The 17,610-nt window shown below is 45.7% G+C and overlaps 1 long non-coding RNA gene across 1 annotated transcript; it reads left to right on the forward strand.

The window, feature by feature from the left end:
- Nucleotides 1-372: 372 nt before the first annotated feature.
- Nucleotides 373-4,940, forward strand: LOC146890317 (uncharacterized). The gene is made up of 3 exons (XR_014999180.2): nucleotides 373-562; nucleotides 3,064-4,044; nucleotides 4,546-4,940. It is a non-coding gene; the product is annotated as an uncharacterized LOC146890317 (long non-coding RNA).
- The last annotated feature ends 12,670 nt before the right edge of the window (nucleotides 4,941-17,610 follow it).

Raw genomic sequence — 17,610 nt, forward strand, 5'->3', positions numbered from 1 at the left:
TGGAAGGAGGAAATGTCACGGGAATCTACATGGGATCTTGTGCACAGGGCCCCACATCTCTCTTAGTAGCCCCATGGCACTTGGTAGGACAGGAATAATGGCTCCTGAAGTACACGAGTAAAAGACCAGAGTGGTTAAGGAAGATTCCTAAGCTTGCACCGCAGGTGGATGGCAGAGCCAGACAGGGTGTTGTCTTTTATTGGCTCTGGAGGATGAGAGTTAGGTAAATCCAGCTAGCTAGCTTCACCCAGGGTCCTCTGCCTCTACTTCCTGAGTTTATGATTATGGGTGGAGGGCTATGCCTGTTTGGCTTTTAGGTGGGTTCTCGTTTACTTGCTTGTGTTGTGTGAACTTTACCCACTGAGCCAGCTCACTAGCCCTCACTAGCAGTATTTCATGGTGGTTGTTATTGGTGAGCAGAAACTTGACTTCAGACTTGGGGAACTCAATGCACTCTTGGAGCCTTTGCTCCTCTGGTTACCATGGTGATGGTGAGAGCCAGCCTTTGCCCCAGCATGATGCTAGACTGTTTTTGTTCTATGTGTATTCAGAAGACTGTAAGGTAAGGCCCTGGCCCTTGGGGAACTGGTGTTGGGGACCCAGAGCCTTAGCATGCTCTGCGTGTGCTGTAGCCTGAGACTCTGAGGATGGGAGGGAATAAGTCACTTGGCTCATGTGGTTAAAGCTGAAGATGAGGCTTCATGGGCTGGAAGCATCAGCCTCTGGTTCAACACCCGCAGCTCTCACCTCTGCTAGCAGGTGGCAGGTCAGAGGAAACTTGAATTTGGGATTCTGTGTCTTCAGGTTGAGGCCAAGAGGGGTGGAGTAGGGAGCCTGGCAGGAGGGAGGCTTGGTTCAGTTCCTGGACACATACCCTAAGATACTTGTGGGGCTTCAGCATCAGTGTAGTGAAACTCCCTCTCATGAGCAAGGGGCCTTGTATCCCTCATGGACTCACCAGCACCATCACAGCTCCTTAGGGAGATGTGGTCATGATGAAACCACGGGGTTGAGGTACAGAGGGGATGCTGTGGTCCATGTGGACCTTTAACTGTGGGGCAGGTTCTCTGCAGCCCAGGCAGGGGAAGCGGCTACATCCTGTTCAAACCCTGTTCCTCCTGTTGCCTGTTGTGACAGTAAGTGAAGGAAGGGCCAAGAGAGGCGTAGGAAAGGGGATGGCAGAAGTGTCTTCCAGGTAGAAGCTCCTCTCTCTGGCTCCCTAGGTCTCCCGAGTGGAGATGAAGAGTTCTCTGGTGAACTCTCAGTCCACTATGTTACAGTTCAGGTGGCCCTCAAGCTGCACTGTGTGCCTGTGGATCTCTGGATCCTCCTGTCTGCAGGGGCTATAGTAGTGTGTCACACCCAGTCACTGTAAAACCATCAAAGTGGGTTTGGGAGACAGCTCAGACAGTGCCTGTAAACCCGGTGCTGGGGAGACAGAACCAGGCGGTCCCCTGGGCTCACTGGCCAGCCAGCCACATTGAATCGGTGAGTTCCAGGCAAAGCGAGAAACCCTATCTCAAAAACACAAGTAGCAAGCCAGGCTTGGTGGCATAGTAGTTCAGGGCCAGCCTGATCTACATCCTGATTTCCAGGACAGCCAGGGCTACACAGTGAGACCCTGTCTCGAAAACAAACGAACAAGCTGGGCGGTGGTGGCGGCGCCTTTAATCCCAGCACTTGGGAGACAGAGGCAGGCAGATGTCTGTGAGTTTGAGGCCAGTCTGGTCTATAGAGCTCCAAAGCTCCAAAGCTACAGAGAAACCCTGTCTTGAAAAAACCAAAAAAAAAAAAAAAAAACCCAAACAAACAAACCTATGTAATAGAGATTAAGGAAGATGTCTGAGCTAGACCTCTGACTTCCACGTAAACATGCACACACCCACTCCGAGCACAAAAACATCTTTGCACATGAACATGATCAAGCGTGCACACACACACACACACACACAGACCCACCCACACTGAATCTCCCTCCACACATACTCTGACATGCAGTGATCCCTGTAAGGGATATCTTGTTTCTGAAGGTGTCTAGCCATGGACAGATGGTACATTTTAGATTAGCTGTTTTGTGTGCTTACCTTCAGGTGCTTTGTCACTTCCTCATCTCAAAGTGGCTTCCGAGCATCATACTCTCAAACTATCATCCTCATAAGGAAGCGTGACTGGGGCCCAATAGCATCAGGTGCATGAGGAGTACGCAAGACCTTCAGAAAGAAGTTACAGGTCGGGCATGGGAAGTGGGGCACAGTGTTGCTGCTGTTATGCAGACTGGAGAAGGATCTGGGAAAGTTAAATAATGGTAAATGGGCACTGTGATATACTGTCATACATAGGAGTTCTGCCAGTGAGTCAGGGAGGCTAGGGACCCTCAGCCACAGAAGGGATCGCTCAGGCCTCAGTGGATCCATGACCTTCAGGTCTTCAATCTCGTTGTTTCTCCAGGGTTCTCAGGCCACCAGCTTAACCTCAAACAGGGCTTGGGCATCCTCTCTGAGGAGAAGCTGCTGCGGTGCTGGCAAATGCTGCGTGGTCTTGAGTCAGATGTCACCACCTAGCAGCCTCGTTAACCCTCCTCTAGCCTCTGCAGGCACTGTATGCACGTGTGTAGACATACATGCAGGTCAAACAATCATACATGTAAGATAAAAATAAATCTTTAAAAATTGTTTTCATTTTATTTTTATGCATATGAATGGGTATTTTGCCTGCCTGCATGTCTATGTACCATGTGTATACAGTTCCCATGTGATGTGGGATTCCCCTCAGTATGCTGTAAATATGTTTTATTGCCATTGGTTAGTAAAGAAACTGCTCTTGGCCAATGGGCTTAACAGAGTAAAGCCAGGCAGGAACTCTGAACAGAGAAATAGAGAGAAAGAAGGCAGAGTCAGAGAGATGCCATGTAGCTGCCCAAGAAGCAAGAGGTAAGCAAGTCTCATGGTAAAATATAAAATAATAGAAATGGGTTAATTTAAGATGTAAGAGCTAGCTAGAACTACACTTAAGCTATTGGCAAACAGTATTGCAATTAATATAGTTTCTGTGTAATTATTTCAGGTCTGGGTGGCCGGGAAATGAACAAACAGCCTCTGCCTACAGAATGGGGCCCAACGAATGATTGGGGCTGATGTCTGCCATCTACTTCAGGTCTGGATGCTTGTGTGCCCACTTGGGGTTAGGAAGAAAGTACCTGAGACCATGCCCATGGCTCAGTGCCCGCCCCCCCCCCCGGGGCAGGCAACAAGATGGGGTCTGCTAGGAGTGTACAGGTGGATTCTTGCTGCCATACACAGAGATATTTCCAAGCTGTGCTGTGTGCTGCATGGCAGATTTAGCCTTTACTCAGATAAAAAGGGTTTATTTGCTGCACGGTGCTACCCAGAGTTGAGATGGTGAGGACAGCTCCCACCCAGCAGTCCCAGAGGCACTGAACATGCCTCTGCCATGTTGGACTGGGTGGAGCCAATAAACAGGGCAGCAGAGTTGGTCCTAGTCATGCCCACTTAGCATTTGGGAAAAAAGAGAGTGCTTCTGGTCAGAAAATAACTACAGATACACATGCAATAATGACAAATTCAGATGGAAAAGACCTCTAAATGGGTCACAGTATTAGATAAATGTACATAGGCTTGCAAGAGAGAAGAAAAAGAATATAGACAGTTATAAAAGGAAGTAAATGGTTTTAAAAAGTAAAACAAAGTCTTTAAAGAGACAGCATACAGATAGTCATAGATTAAAGGACTAAAGAAAAATAAGCCATCTTTAATGGAAAAGACACAGAGGGCCTAGATTATGTATATTATTATGTTTTCTTTAAATTCTTTGACTGTGAAGAAGCTAAGTACAAAGAGACATTTCATTGCATAGGCTGCTAAGCTAAGCCCGTATGTATACTTTAAAGGTATCTTGACTTCAAAATTTGGGTCTAAGGATATGTTGCTTTGGAAAAGAGGTTCTGCTTTTGTTTCCACAGAGGAGGAGAACCTGTGGATTCCTTCAAGACTAATGTGGTTTGCTGGACCAAGATCCTCCTGAAAGGTGAACTTCAAAATTACTTTGCCTAACATAAAGCAGGAAGCAGTTTGGAGAAAATTACACCTAAATTCTTAAATATTGTTTATAAATATTTCTTTACATTTAAAGGGAGATATGCTATAGAGATGAATACTTTGCATTGCTATGGATCTTGGTTTATTGATACAAATTTAAGGTCAATTTTGTTATTTATATTCCTGCTCTTGATTAAGGTATTGTTTGTGCATCTCATTTAAAAATGTAATGTATAATTAAGAAATTCAGGTTAATAGTCAAGCTTGTAGTCATGTTAGTTAGGTTTTCTAGATGTACAGAGATATATTTCAGATATACAGTTATTCTTCAAAGCTTCCAAAGAGTAACAGAATATGGAATTTAAAATGTTTTAAAAACTTAGGACTAAAAAAAAAGTTTCCAGACTGTTCCTTGGGCAGCAGAAGAGAGGGTGCCTGAACTGGCCTTGTCCCATAGCCACACTGATGAATATCTTGCATATCACCATAGAACCTTAATCTGGCGATGGATGGAGATAGAGACAGAGACCCACATTGGAACACTGGACTGAGCTCTCAAGGTCCAAATGAGGAGCAGAAGGAGGGAGAACATGAGCAAGGAAGTCAGGATCATGAGGGGTGCGTCCACCCACTGAGATGGTGGGACTGATCTAATGGGAGCTCACCAAGGCCAGCTGGACTGGGAGTGATGGAGCATGTGATCAAAATGGACACTCTGAACGTGGCTGGCAATGAAGGCTGACTGAGAAGGCAAGAACAATGGCACTGGGTTTTGATTTTACTGCATGGACTGACTTTGTGGGAACCTGGTTTGTTTGGATGCTCACCTTTACAGACCTGTATGGAGGGGGAGGACCTTGGACTTCCCACGGGGCAGGGAACCCTGACTGCTCTTAGAACTAGAGAGGGAGGGGGAGGTGGGGAGGGGGAGGAAAAAAGGAGGCGGGGAGGAGGTGGAAATTTTTAATAAATAAAAAATATAGTAAATTAAAAAAAAGAATACATATCACTTCATTTTACCTGTTCATGATGTTATTTTTTGTTGTAAAGTAAAATCAAAATAGGAACTACAACATGTGTATAGCTTTTTCATGCTTTAAAAATACTGGTTTTAGTAATATATTGGTTGCAGCTTAATAATTCTGATATCACTTATGCTATATTTCCAATATAATAGAGTATGAGATGCATTTTCAAATAAAAATCCTTGCATAGTGTATGTTTTAGAGTAATTGTGATAAGTACAGTATTGATATTTTTCTGATTAAAAATCTTGCTTATAAATGAGAAAAAAAAGATTTCTCTTTCAAAAAAAAAAACAACTTAGGATTTTCATGATAATGAGACACATCTGTTCCTGGCAGCAACAAACTACTTCAAGAGGAAGATAGGCTCCTGGTCAAAGAGACTCCTTATGGAGCTTGTTAGCCATTGGGCAAGAAACTACTCTTGCCTGGACTGCTTGATGGTATGCTGTATGAACTGGACATGCAGGACCCACAAAATGTGACTGCTGAGCATTCCAAAAGACTGGATGATCATTCAGGGTTCCTGCTTTATAGAAGAAACTGCCAGACATTCTACAGGACAAAAGAAAATGACTGACAAATTGCCAATATAGGCAGAACAGATTTTCAAATTTCCTACTTCCTGGAAAAGTATGCTTGATGCTATGGGCCTGTAGGCTGAAGATGGATGTCACAGTTAGGTGACTGTCCAGGCAGTGAGGTCTCTGTCAATTCTAGAGTTTTGGAAGTTGCTTACAATGTATTTCCTCTTTACTTTGGTAATATTATATCCTTCTCGGTCTTTGATGGAGGTGAAGAATAGATAGTTACAGTTTTCCTTAGTTATGATAAAAGATAAAGTAGATATAAATATTGCAACTATAATTTTTGCTTGATATCTGTTTTGTTATATGTAATTTTACCATGTTAAAGTTAAAACCTGCTTTTTATTTAGACTGAAAAGGGGAGGTGATGTGGGAGTTGATGTATGCTGTGAATGTGTTTTACTGCTATTGGTTAATAAAGAAGGTGCAGTCAATGGCTTAATAGAGTAAAGCTAGGTGGGAACTCTGAACAGAGACATATAGAGAAAGTAAGCGGTAGTGTAGGAGTTCCTTCTGTTTGTGTGTTGCTTTCATTGGATAATGAATAAAGAAACTGTCTTGGCCTAGTTGATAGGATGGAACTTAAGTAGGTGGAGAAGGCAGAACTGAATGCTGGGAGAAGCAGGGTGAGAGAACTGCCATGGAGCCGCCAGAATCAGACATGCTGAATCTTTCCCGGTAACCCACGACGTCGTGGTGATACACAGATTAATAGAAATGGGTTAAATCAAGATGTGAGAGTTAGCCAATAAGAGGCTGGAGATAATGGGCCAGGCAGTGATTTAATTAATACAGTTTCTGTGTAGTTATTTCGGGTGTAAGCTAGCCGGGCGGCCGGGACATACAAAGGGCTACCCTCCTTGTGCAACAATTTGGCAGCAATGAGATGGACTAAATCTACGTAAAAACTTGAGAGAGCTTAACTCTAGACACACACACACACACACACACACACAACAGAGTTTAACACAGCTTTTTGCTGTTTGCTGGTGGTGTGCCACAGAGAGATTTTCCTGACTCAGCAATAGCAGAAAAAAAAAAGCCACACCATTTTATAACAAGGCTTCCTGGGCACTGTCACCAGTGCAAACTCCGGCTGTGGAACATTTGTCGGACTGGGAGGAAAGTAGCTGAGACCATGCCCGTGACTCGGCTTTTTCTGCCTGGGCAGGTGGCAGGATCAGGTCTACTAGGCTTAGGCAGGCGGGAGAGCATGGCAGATTCCTGCCGCCATACAGAGAGAAGTTTCCAGGCTGCGCAGTGCTCTGCGTGGCAGATTTGGCTGTAACTCAGATAAAAAGGGTTTATGTGCTGCACACTCATTCTCGGGGTTGGACTGGCGGCCCCAGAGCTAGCACTGGTGGTGCTTTTACCATTTTAAAATTGGAGAGAGGTGGAGCCAACATCCAGAGCAGCTGCAACCAAGCTGCTTAGCATTTTAAAAGCTCTTCTGGACAGTAAAGAATGACAGATTCACAATAGGACAGATTCAGACGTAAATGACCTCTAAATGGGTCACAATGTTGCATAAATGTACATAGGCTTGGGAGAGAAAATATGAAGAGAATAGAGAGTCATAAAATAAAGTTAATGCTTTAAAATAGGGTAAAGCCTTTACAGAGACAGAGTACAGATAGTCATAGATTAATAGCAAGTAAAAAAAAGCCACGTAAAAAAGAAAAATTCACAGAGAGTCTAGATTATGTACTTTATTGTGTTATTTTTGAATTTTTTGACTGTGAAAGAGCTAAGTACAGAAAGATATTTTATTATATGGGCTGTTAAGTTAAACCAGCATGTATATTATAAGGTATCTTGACTTCAGAATTTGGTTCTAAGGATATGGAGCTTTGGAAAAGAGGTTCTTCTTTTGTTTTCACAGAAGATGAGAACCTGTGGATTGCTTCCAGGCAAATATGGTTTCATGGACCATGACCTCCTGAAAGGTCGCTGTGAACACCCTCAAAAAATTACTTCACCCAACTAGTGGCTGAGATGAACTTAGCACATTGGATATACCATGAAAGACCTGATTAACAGTGCCCCCATACAGCAGGAAGCAGTTTGGAGAGAAATAACTATGCCCATATTCCCAATATGTTTATAACTGTTTGTTTACATTTAAAGGGGGATATGATATAGATATGAATAATTTACATTGGTATGGATCTTGCTTTATTGATATAAATTTAAGGTCAATTTTGTTATATGTATATGTATTTTTGATCTTGATTAAGGTATTGTGATTGTATAGCTCATTTAAAAATGTAATGTATAATTAAGAAATATAGGTTAATAGATAATCTCAATAATAGTCAAGTTTGTAGTCATGTTAGTTAGATTTTCTAGATGTGCATTTCAGATGAATAGGTGTTCTTCATATCTTTCAAAGACTACAGAATATGGCATTTAAAATGTTTTAATAACTTAGGACTTTTCATGACAATGAGACACATCTGCTTCTGGCAGCACTAGCTGCTTCAAGAGGAAGATGGGCACCAAAGAGGCTCCTTATGGAGTTTGCTAGCCATTTGGGCAAGAAACTGCTCTTGCCTGGATTGCTTCACTGGCCATGCAGTACCCACAGAGAGATGACTGCTGAACTTGCCTAAAGGTAAGATGGTCCTTCAGGGTTTCTGCTTCATGAAAGAGTCTGCAAGACATTCTGCAGGACACAGAAGAAAGTGATTGAACTGTCTTTGAAATTTCCTGCTTCATGGAAATGTCTGCTGGATACTATGGGCCTGTAGGCTGAAGATGGATGCCCAAATGGTACAGAACTTGGGTGACTGTCCAGGCAGCGTGATGTCTCTGTCAATTCTAGAGTTTTGGAAGTTGTTTATCATGCACTTCCAGTGTACATAGGTGACATTATATCCTTCTGAAGTCTTTGATGGAGTTGAAGAATAGATAGATAGTTATAGTTATAGTTTTCCTTTGTTATGATAAAAGATAAAATAGATATAAATATTGTAACTGTAATTCTTGCTTGATAACTGTTTTGTTATATGTAATTTTACTTTGTTAAAGTTAAAGCCTTCCTTTTTGTTTAAACAGAAAAGGGGAAATGGTGTAGGAGTTCCTTCTGTTTGTGTATTGCTCTCATTGGATAATGAATAAAGAAACTGCCTGGCCTGATAGGGCAGAACTTAGGTAGGTGGAGAGGACAGAACTGAATTCTGGGAGAAAGAAAGCAGGGTGAGAGAACCGCCATGGAGACGCCAGGTCAGACATGCTGAATCTTTCCTGGTAACCCACGCCCTCGTGGTGATACACAGATTAATAGAAATGGGTTAAATCAAGATGTGAGAGTTAGCCAATAAGAGGCTGGAGGTAATGGGCCAGGCAGTGATTTAATTAATACAGTTTCTGTGTGGTTATTTCAGGTGTAAGCTAGCTGGGCAGCTGGGATGAACAAAGAGCCACCCTCCTCATGCAACAAGGCAGAGTCAGGGAGATGCCATGTAGCTGCTCAAGAAACAAGAGATAACAAACCACGAGCCTCGTGGTAAAATATAAAATAATAGAAATGGGTTAATTTAAGATGTAAGAACTAGCTAGAAATACACTTAAGCTATTGGCCAAGCAGTACTGCAATTAATATAGCTTCTATGTAATTATTTCGGGTCTGGGAGGTGAGGAAACGAACAAGCAGCTTCTGCCTGCACCCATGACAGCTAGAAGAGGGTATTGGAAGTCACTATGTGAGTGCTGGAAATTGAACCTGGGTCCTCTGTAAAAGCAGCCAGTACTCTTAACACTTCTTATGAGCATACTATGCTTATTTATGGATCCAGTGGGACATTTCATCCTTCCTTTTGTTTGTTTTCTTTTCTTAAGATAGAGTTTTACTATGTAGCCCAGTCTGGCCTTGGACTCGGGCAGACCTGCTTTAGCCTCCTGAGGGCTGAAATGATAGATCACATTGCAGGATGTTTGATGACTTTCCGTCACTGGTGTTTATTTGTAGTGAGGGGCTGCGGGTAGGCCTGCTTTTCATCCTGCCCGGCTCCTGCACAGCTAGCTTAGCCCCAGAAATAACAACACACAAATTGTATTCATTTAAGCACTGCCTGGTCCATTATCTCTAGAGAGTTAGTTACTGACTAACTCTCATATCTTGATATTAACCCATTTCTAATAATCTGTGTAATCGTGGTGGCTTACCGGAAAAGATTCAGCATATCTGACCTGGTGGCTGGCTCCATGGCTTCTTGTTAACGCTTATAACTTATATTGACCCATTATTCTCATCTATGTTAGCCATAATGGCTCCGTACCTTTTTCAGCTGGGCAAGTTACATGCTGCCTCTTCAGTGATCTGTGCAGGAGTGGCTGAGGAAGTTTCCTCCTCCCTAGCTTTCTCCTATTCTCATTGCCCTGCCTCCACTTCCTGTCTCGTTGACCCACCTATACTTTCTACCTGGCCAATCAGCGTTTTATTAAAATACATGATTGACAGAATACAATTTTCCCACACCATTTATTATTAGGCCAGTTTGTTCAGCAGTCTTCCCCAGAGCTACTAGAATCCTAGCTTCGCCACATACCAGCTGGGCATCCTTGGAAAGTGGTTAAGCCTCTCTAGACTTCAGTTTCCTTATTTGTAAAGTGGAGAAGTGGATGTTACCCCATGGGGTTATTTCCAAGGCTGAAGTAACATTACCTTCCAGAGTCCAGCATGTGGAATCTTGACCACACATGAGTCTCTCTCTCCTGTCTTTGGAGTGGGGCCGCACATGGGGCTCTTTCGGGTCTGCCTCTGCTGGACTGGAGCACAGGAGTGGAAATAAGGTGAGGGACACCACCCAATGGCCTCAGAGAAGCCTGTGTTTGGCATTTCCAGGCGGCAGCTCCCGGAAGGGCGAGGAGACTTCTAGGAAATGACATGAGCTGAGCTCCAGAACAGCCACCGCCGGTCACAGACATGATTTTCCAGGATGGATGGACCAGTGTGGATTGATCAGCCTGGGGTGATGATGATAGACCCCAGAGAGGCCTGGGCTGTTTAGACTCCCAACTTTGTGGCTTTCTTCCCCAAAGATTTCTCCACTCTGGCTTCCTCTGTGGGATGATTAGATGTAAGTCATTTCATTCTCTTGGTATAGTGCCTTCACCCCTGGTAACTTTCCCAGATCCATTAGTGAATGGGAAAGGGTAGGGAAATCTCTGAGGAAGAGGTCTTAGTGGGGCTACTGTGGCTGTGTTCTTTCTTTTGGACCTTTGCTTGCCCCTGAGTTACACAGCGGACAGGTGACATCACCACCCCATTCCACTGATGTTCAGGAAGCCACGGCTGATGCTGAATAGAGCCAGGTCCTCACGGGCCACTACAGGCAGTGCCACCATATGCTCTCAGAGTTCAGCACCATGATAGGTTTGATGACGGCATACACTTAACAGCAAAGAAAATCAAGGCTGAAACAGAGAAAGCGTAGCTAGGTCAGGCCCTCGGCTGGCAGAGCAGCAGTGCAAACATGCCTGAAGTGGGTGCTTGGAGCTCACAGGAACCCTACTGGAGTCCACATAATGGACGCACTCACAGCATGGCCACACTCGTCTAGTATCCTCGACACCATCCTGAGCGGCGAGATGAGGAGGGATCCCTCCATCAGAGGCAGTAAGTACACGTTTCTTGTCCAAAGTCACCTGGACATTAGTGACTGGGACAGGGGTCAATTCCACAGGCTTCTGGGCCCATGCTCCTCCAAAGAGCTCCTACCAACTATACTTGGGTCCCATGCCTGAACATCCTGGAGGGTACTGGGAGGGAGGAGATGAACTGGTGGTGGCAACATGTGTCCTCAGGTTGGGAGGTGCACAGAGGCCAGGTAAGGAAGGGTACAGATGAGATCCTTTCACAACTCAGGACTGACATTCTTCCCTGTAATCCCATGTCGGGCCCTTTCTGGGTGCTGACAAAGTGAGAGGAAGGATGAGAGGAAGAGAATGGAGAATAGAATGAGAGAGTGGCAGAGAAAGGCAGAGAGAGATAGACAGAGACAGAGACAGAGACCTTCCTTCCCTTCCTTCCCCGCTGTGCCTCCCAGGTCTAGGCTAGATCTCCTTTCTTCCTAGTTTGGAGACTTGGTGAATTATGTGTCAGAGGACCTGGCAAAGGGCTTGGGCACAGGTAGAGTATGTCCCCTGGTGTGGTACTTTCAACACTTGGGAGATAGAGGCAGGAAGATCAGGAGTTCAAGGTCATCCTCGGCTACCTGAGTTCAAGACCATCCTGGTATACATGAGACTATCTTAGAAGAAAGAAAAGAGGGTAAATCTGGAAGAAATTCCACGAATGTCGACCACTGGAGGGAGGGAGGCACTGTCTGCACAATGCTGAGGTGAGGAGCACCTGAAGCTGCGCACTGCCGCATGCCTTAGAGAAGCTTCATTGACTGTGAGGTCCAGAGTCCGGCAGGGCCTGGGGGGGCCCCCTCTGGCTCTGCCATTGATATTTGCTCAGCCACAGGGCTTCTGGCTTTAACTTTCTTAGTGTGTTGCATTTGAATGGGAAAAAAAATGGAGATATGATTGCTCCAAGGTGTGGTTGAAGATTTAATTGATAATCTTTTATCATCAAAATAAAACTTTATGCCATCAATACAGTAAACTAACCCATAAAACATCCCATAGGAAGACGGGGAACATTTTTGATCTTTATTTTTTTATTGTTTATCATTACAGAATATCAAGTTTCTTGTTAAGACTCTGTTTATCCAAGTAGCCAAAGCTTAATGAAGTTAATAGAGATAAAAAAGCTAGACATAAATTTTTAAGTCATCGCTGTTAACCTGGTAGACCTTGGAAATTTACAAATCATATTTATCAAATATATCTAGAAGCCTGGTATTGAACAGGTAGCAGAGACATGAGTAGTTAGACATAAGTCAGTTTCTGTTAACCTAAGTACACTTTTGTAACCCTGGGAATTTAACATCACATCAAAACTCATCCTAACCCAAAATGGTTTGGAGACCTGCTGCTGTCTCCTTAGTCTAAAATGAAGATCCAGTGATAAGCAGACAATTCAGTAGGACAAAGAAGTTTTATGAGTGCTGCCTCAGTTGGTTTATACCATGTGATCATCTTAATCAAGATGGTGGTGAAGTCGCATGGCTCATACCCTTTAACTTTAGTAAAGATGGCTTCCAGCCACTTGTTTACTTCCATCCTAATGAGACGATCAGCCAAGATGGAGGCAAGTCATTTGATTGCTATTTTAAATATCTTTCTAGTAGGTCTATTTTTTAAATGAGGGTTGAGTCCACGTTACATATACAGTATATTCTTAACTAGAGTTGAATCACACATCTACTATGTTGCAGCAAAGATGACCTATGTACAGATTTTTAACTATAAGTCTTTTGTTACAGGTTTTAACTTAAATTTTGTTACAGATTTTTTTAACCAAAACCCAGTGAACTCACAAATCCTGAGTTAGTTTACAGCATAGTCTTAAGAGATTTCTTTTTGAGAGTAGAAAGCAGAGAAATTGTAAAGATAAAAGTTTTTTTTTTGAAGAGTGAAAAGTAGAACAATCTTAGAGATAAGAGACTTGGAAGTGTAGAGCAGAGCGAGTTTAGACTCTGGGGTCATTTGCTTGTGCAGCAGCAGAAGTTGTTACCGTGTGAGAGCATCCGAAGTTGGGCGTGCCATCTTTGGCCACTGAGCGGCACCAAGGTCATTTGCAGTGAGGCAACTAGGCTTTAACAAAATCCCTGAGGCGAACTCCATTGGAGGGACTTCCTATAAACTCCAAGAGGAGCCTGGGAGGGGCAGGGGCCGTGGGGGGCGCATAGAGAAACTGCAGGACTTGCAGAAACTATGTGACAGAAGGGTCAGCTTTGCAGAGACCCAGAGGGCTTAAGGAAGAGACAAAGCCGGCAGCTCTGAGCAGAGAAGAGGAAACTCCAGGGAGGAGCTGAGAAAAGGGGAGCAGAGCAGGGATAAGTGTCATGGTGACTTGAATTTCAATCTGGGGCATCCCCAAGCAGACTAAGAGACCTGTCATAGAGAAATGTCCCAAATCACAGAGGAGAGGTGGCAGGGCGTCAGTATGGTTAGAGGAGCCTCATGGCAGATCAGTATGGCGTTTGTAGTAATAGTAGACTCCAGGTAGCTCCAGGGTGATTCTTACGCAGTAGAGCAGGAGAGGAGAGAGCAGGGGAAGGGGTGGATGGAAGAGGCTTTTGGGAAAAAGATGGGGGGCGGTATCTTTAGTAGACAGACGGCCATGTGTGAGCATAGCAGACCAGAGAACTGTAACAAGTACCCAGGAGGCACAGCAGGCGGCAGGAGCCAGAGAGACTTAGGGAGTAGATGAGGAGGATGAATGATTAGAGAGCAGCTGAAGGGATGGACTCTAGAATTTGAAGTCAGAGTCAGATTAGCAGCTTGGTTTGGAGAGGCTGCGGGGGAGCTCATATACGCTACTCCTGTGACCGCTCCTAGGTATGGTTGAGGAGAAGGACATTATTGCAGATATGAGGGAGAATACAGCCAGAGGCATTTGAAAGGGTCCCGACTGAACAGGGTCATCAGACTGAACCATTACGTTGAGAGGAGGGATGGGGGAGGAGAGGAACCAGGGACCAAGAGACCACGAGGACACGTCGCCAAGATGGCTGGGTAACACAGAGAAGAGAAGCGAAGGGAAACAAAGCCGGCGATGGAGACGGCAAGAGCAGGTGGTGGGTGGGGCATGCCAGCCCAATGACTCTGTAAGAAGGTACTTGTGAGTAGGGGCTGAGGGACCCTGGCAGCCAGAGTCCACTGTGGTCAGCCACTTGCCCTGAGTTTGAGACCTAGCAGTGTTGTTTTGTCCTTGAGGGGACTCCTCCCATAAGCACTGCACAGCCTGGGTGGGGAGAGTTTTGCTGTTCTTTTAGAGGCCTCGTGAAACACACTCAAGGGTAGTGCCCTGGTGCCCATCACTGACTCTCAGGACTAGTCATCCTTACTCCCCATGGCTACCCCAGCCTTGGTGCTTCCTTCCTGTGGTCCTCTCATACACTGGCAGATCTCTGGTGTAGGAGCACAAGCCCTGAGCCTGCTTCTCCAGGGAGCTTCCAGAAATAGGCAGGATGAGGTCAAGGCTGTTATACCGAGAGGCGTTTCTCTGGCAACCTTAGGCACCACCAGTATGTCCCCTCACTGGACAGATGACACTGAGGCCCAGGGAGAAGAGTTGTTTTACTGTAGTTCATGCATTAAGTCAGAAGGTCAAGGAAACCAGAGACCTGGCTGTCCCCTGCCTGATATGCAAAGCATTTATTGAGCACCTACTGCATACACTGTACTGCGGTGACTGATTTCCAGTTTTTCAAGACTCTTAAAGACAGGAAGTTCTTGGTATAGCTGTCTGAAGGTAGCCAAGGGACATCTTCTCACGGATCTAGGCACTCCAGCCTCACAGCTGAGCAGAGGGCTTCCCCAGCCTGTGTGACTTTCCTAACCTCTTCCCCTCTCTCTCCAGCCTGCGCTCCCCTCTACTTCTCCTCTACCTTGTCTCATAAATTCTTCTCCTAGTGTTCTTGCCAAGGGACTGAGTGAAAGGAAGGGACATCGAAATCAATTAGGAGACTCTGGATGGCTCTTGAGTCTGGAGACCATCACTGACGAATGGCAGAATGGCAGCCCTGCCCAGGGAGTCAGAGCTACACCTGCCAGAAGAGAGGACTGTGGGGCGGGGCCAGCTGTGCTACTAGGAAGCTTCTCCTTCCCCGCAGAGTGGGGGTGAAGAGGCTGGGTTCTGTTGTGGGACTCCTTCACCTTCTCCTCTTGTCTCTGAGTCCCAGTCTCCTATTCTATGGCAGAGGGACCAGGACTGGGTGGCCGGAGTGTCCAGGGCCCTTCACAAAGTCACTGAGAGACCATGCTGACCTCTAGTGTTTTGCTCCCTCAGGTCTCAGGCTCAGGGTACCTGAGGTGGGAAGACCTCGAGGCTGGAAAATGCAAAGGCCTGCATCTGAAGGCCTCAGTTCAAGCTGTTCTGACTTTCTAGGTAAGCTCAGGCAGAGACTTTCAGCCAAGTGACAGGCTGGGGAGTTTTGGAACAGGTCACAAATAAGTGTGTGATGGAAGGAGAGGAGGGAGGACAGAGGATTGGGTTGCATACAGCACCTCTATGCACGTGTACACGTGTGTGCATGTATGTGCGTGCATATGTGCATAGTATATGTGCATGCACATGTATGTATGTGTTTGTGTGCCTGTACTTGCCCCTGGGACTGTCGTTTACCTGGTATCATCACGTCTACAGACCATCCTGTGATTGTATTCTTGTGTGTTCCTTGAGAAGAATCTGGGACTGTCTGGGTGTGGCCATGGGTACCAGCCCAGGAATGAGCAAGCAACCAGAGCCTCAGTGTGTGATGTAGGTCCCTGGTCTGGAAGCTTGAAGAGCTACCCAAATCACTGGGCAGTCACTGGGGAAACTGTAGCCCTCCTCAGGTTTATGTGAAGGAGAACAGCCACTGCAGCAACCTTACCAGGTGTCTCTGTGCAGCATGTCCTAGGGCTGTGTTCTGTGAAGTCCTGTTCAGTTTTGAGATGTGGACATCCATGTGGCCCGCATCCCAGGTGGCACATTCGAGCCAGCTCTGAAAGACTTGCTGGATCTGGCTCCAGTGATCCCTGGGTAAAGAACCTCTGGCCACAACAGTGACAAAGAGCTATCAGGCCTGGTATGCTGCCTGCCTCTTGGAGGCTGACAAGCCTGAGTTCTGGGACAGCAAATATCGTAAGGAGAGAAATGCTGCCAGTTATAGAGGGAGGAACCAAGATGCTGCGGCCAAATGTCCCATCTCAGGGCCCCAGGTGCCCCAGAGCTGTCAGTTATCCTGTCCTTGTTAGCAGAGGCCTGCCAACAGCTCGGGACATGGGATTGCCCACCGGGCTCCGAGGCCCCTGTTCCCACCCTGTAGTGATACAGGGAGTCTCGTGGTGTCTTCTGAGGTTGGAAACTCATTTTCTCTCTGTGCTCCCTAACCCTGTCCCTGGACCCCATGATTCCACCTGAAGGGCAGAGGTGGAGGCGTTGGAGCCGTGGGCAGAAAGGGTGAGTCTGGCTTGGTGACACTAATGGGCCCAGGCACAGTAGTAAAGCTCTGAGCAAACCTGCTGTGAGCCCTGAAGGCCCAGCCTGCTGCCCACTGCTGTGTCAAGTGGGATGCAGTGGAGGGGCAGAGGGTCCATCTAGGCCTGGAGTCAGCTGGCAGCGTTGCCCTAGAAGTGGCAACTAGGCTGGGCAGTGCTTTCCAACTTGCAAAAGACAGCAGCTTGCAGGTCAGGCCTTGCCTTGAGTGATTCCATTTTACAGGCTCCATTCTGAATGCACATTCTGTGGTAGCATGGCATTTTGTCAGGACAAGTAACATCTGCACAAAGCAAACTGAGAGCTCCACCCCAAACACAGATCTATTCAAATGACCTCTTAGGAATGATGAACTTGTCAGATTAAGTCAGGAGCACCTGTGTGTTATTGCAAGAAATTTGCTGTTGTCTTCTGAGAATTAATATTAGTGATTAAGATTGGCATAAAAGAACCTCTGTTGGTCAAGGGCCCTGTCGAGTTAAATCTACAGTGCTTGGTGCTGAGGAAATGGCTAAGCTGTTAAGAGCAAGTACTCCTTTTGTGGAGGAGTTTAGTCCCAGAATTCACAAGCGCTTGGAACTGGCAGCTCTAGGAAGATCCAACACCTCTGTCCTCTGAGGGCATCTGTGTTGTGTGCACATATCCATACCACCCCCATACACAAATTAACAAAATTAATTTCTCCACCCTTTTTTTGGAGACAGGGTTTCTCTTTGTAGCCCTGGCTGTCCTGGAATTCACTTTATAGACTGATGCTGGACTCAGGAGATCTGCCTGCCTTTACCTCTTGAGCACTGGTATTAAAGGAGTGCACCACTACGTCCAGCTAAGAATAAAATAAATCT

Source organism: Myodes glareolus, chromosome 22 (genome assembly GCF_982192425.1).
Source record: "Myodes glareolus chromosome 22, mMyoGla1.1, whole genome shotgun sequence".
NCBI classification, from domain to species: domain Eukaryota; kingdom Metazoa; phylum Chordata; class Mammalia; order Rodentia; family Cricetidae; genus Myodes; species Myodes glareolus.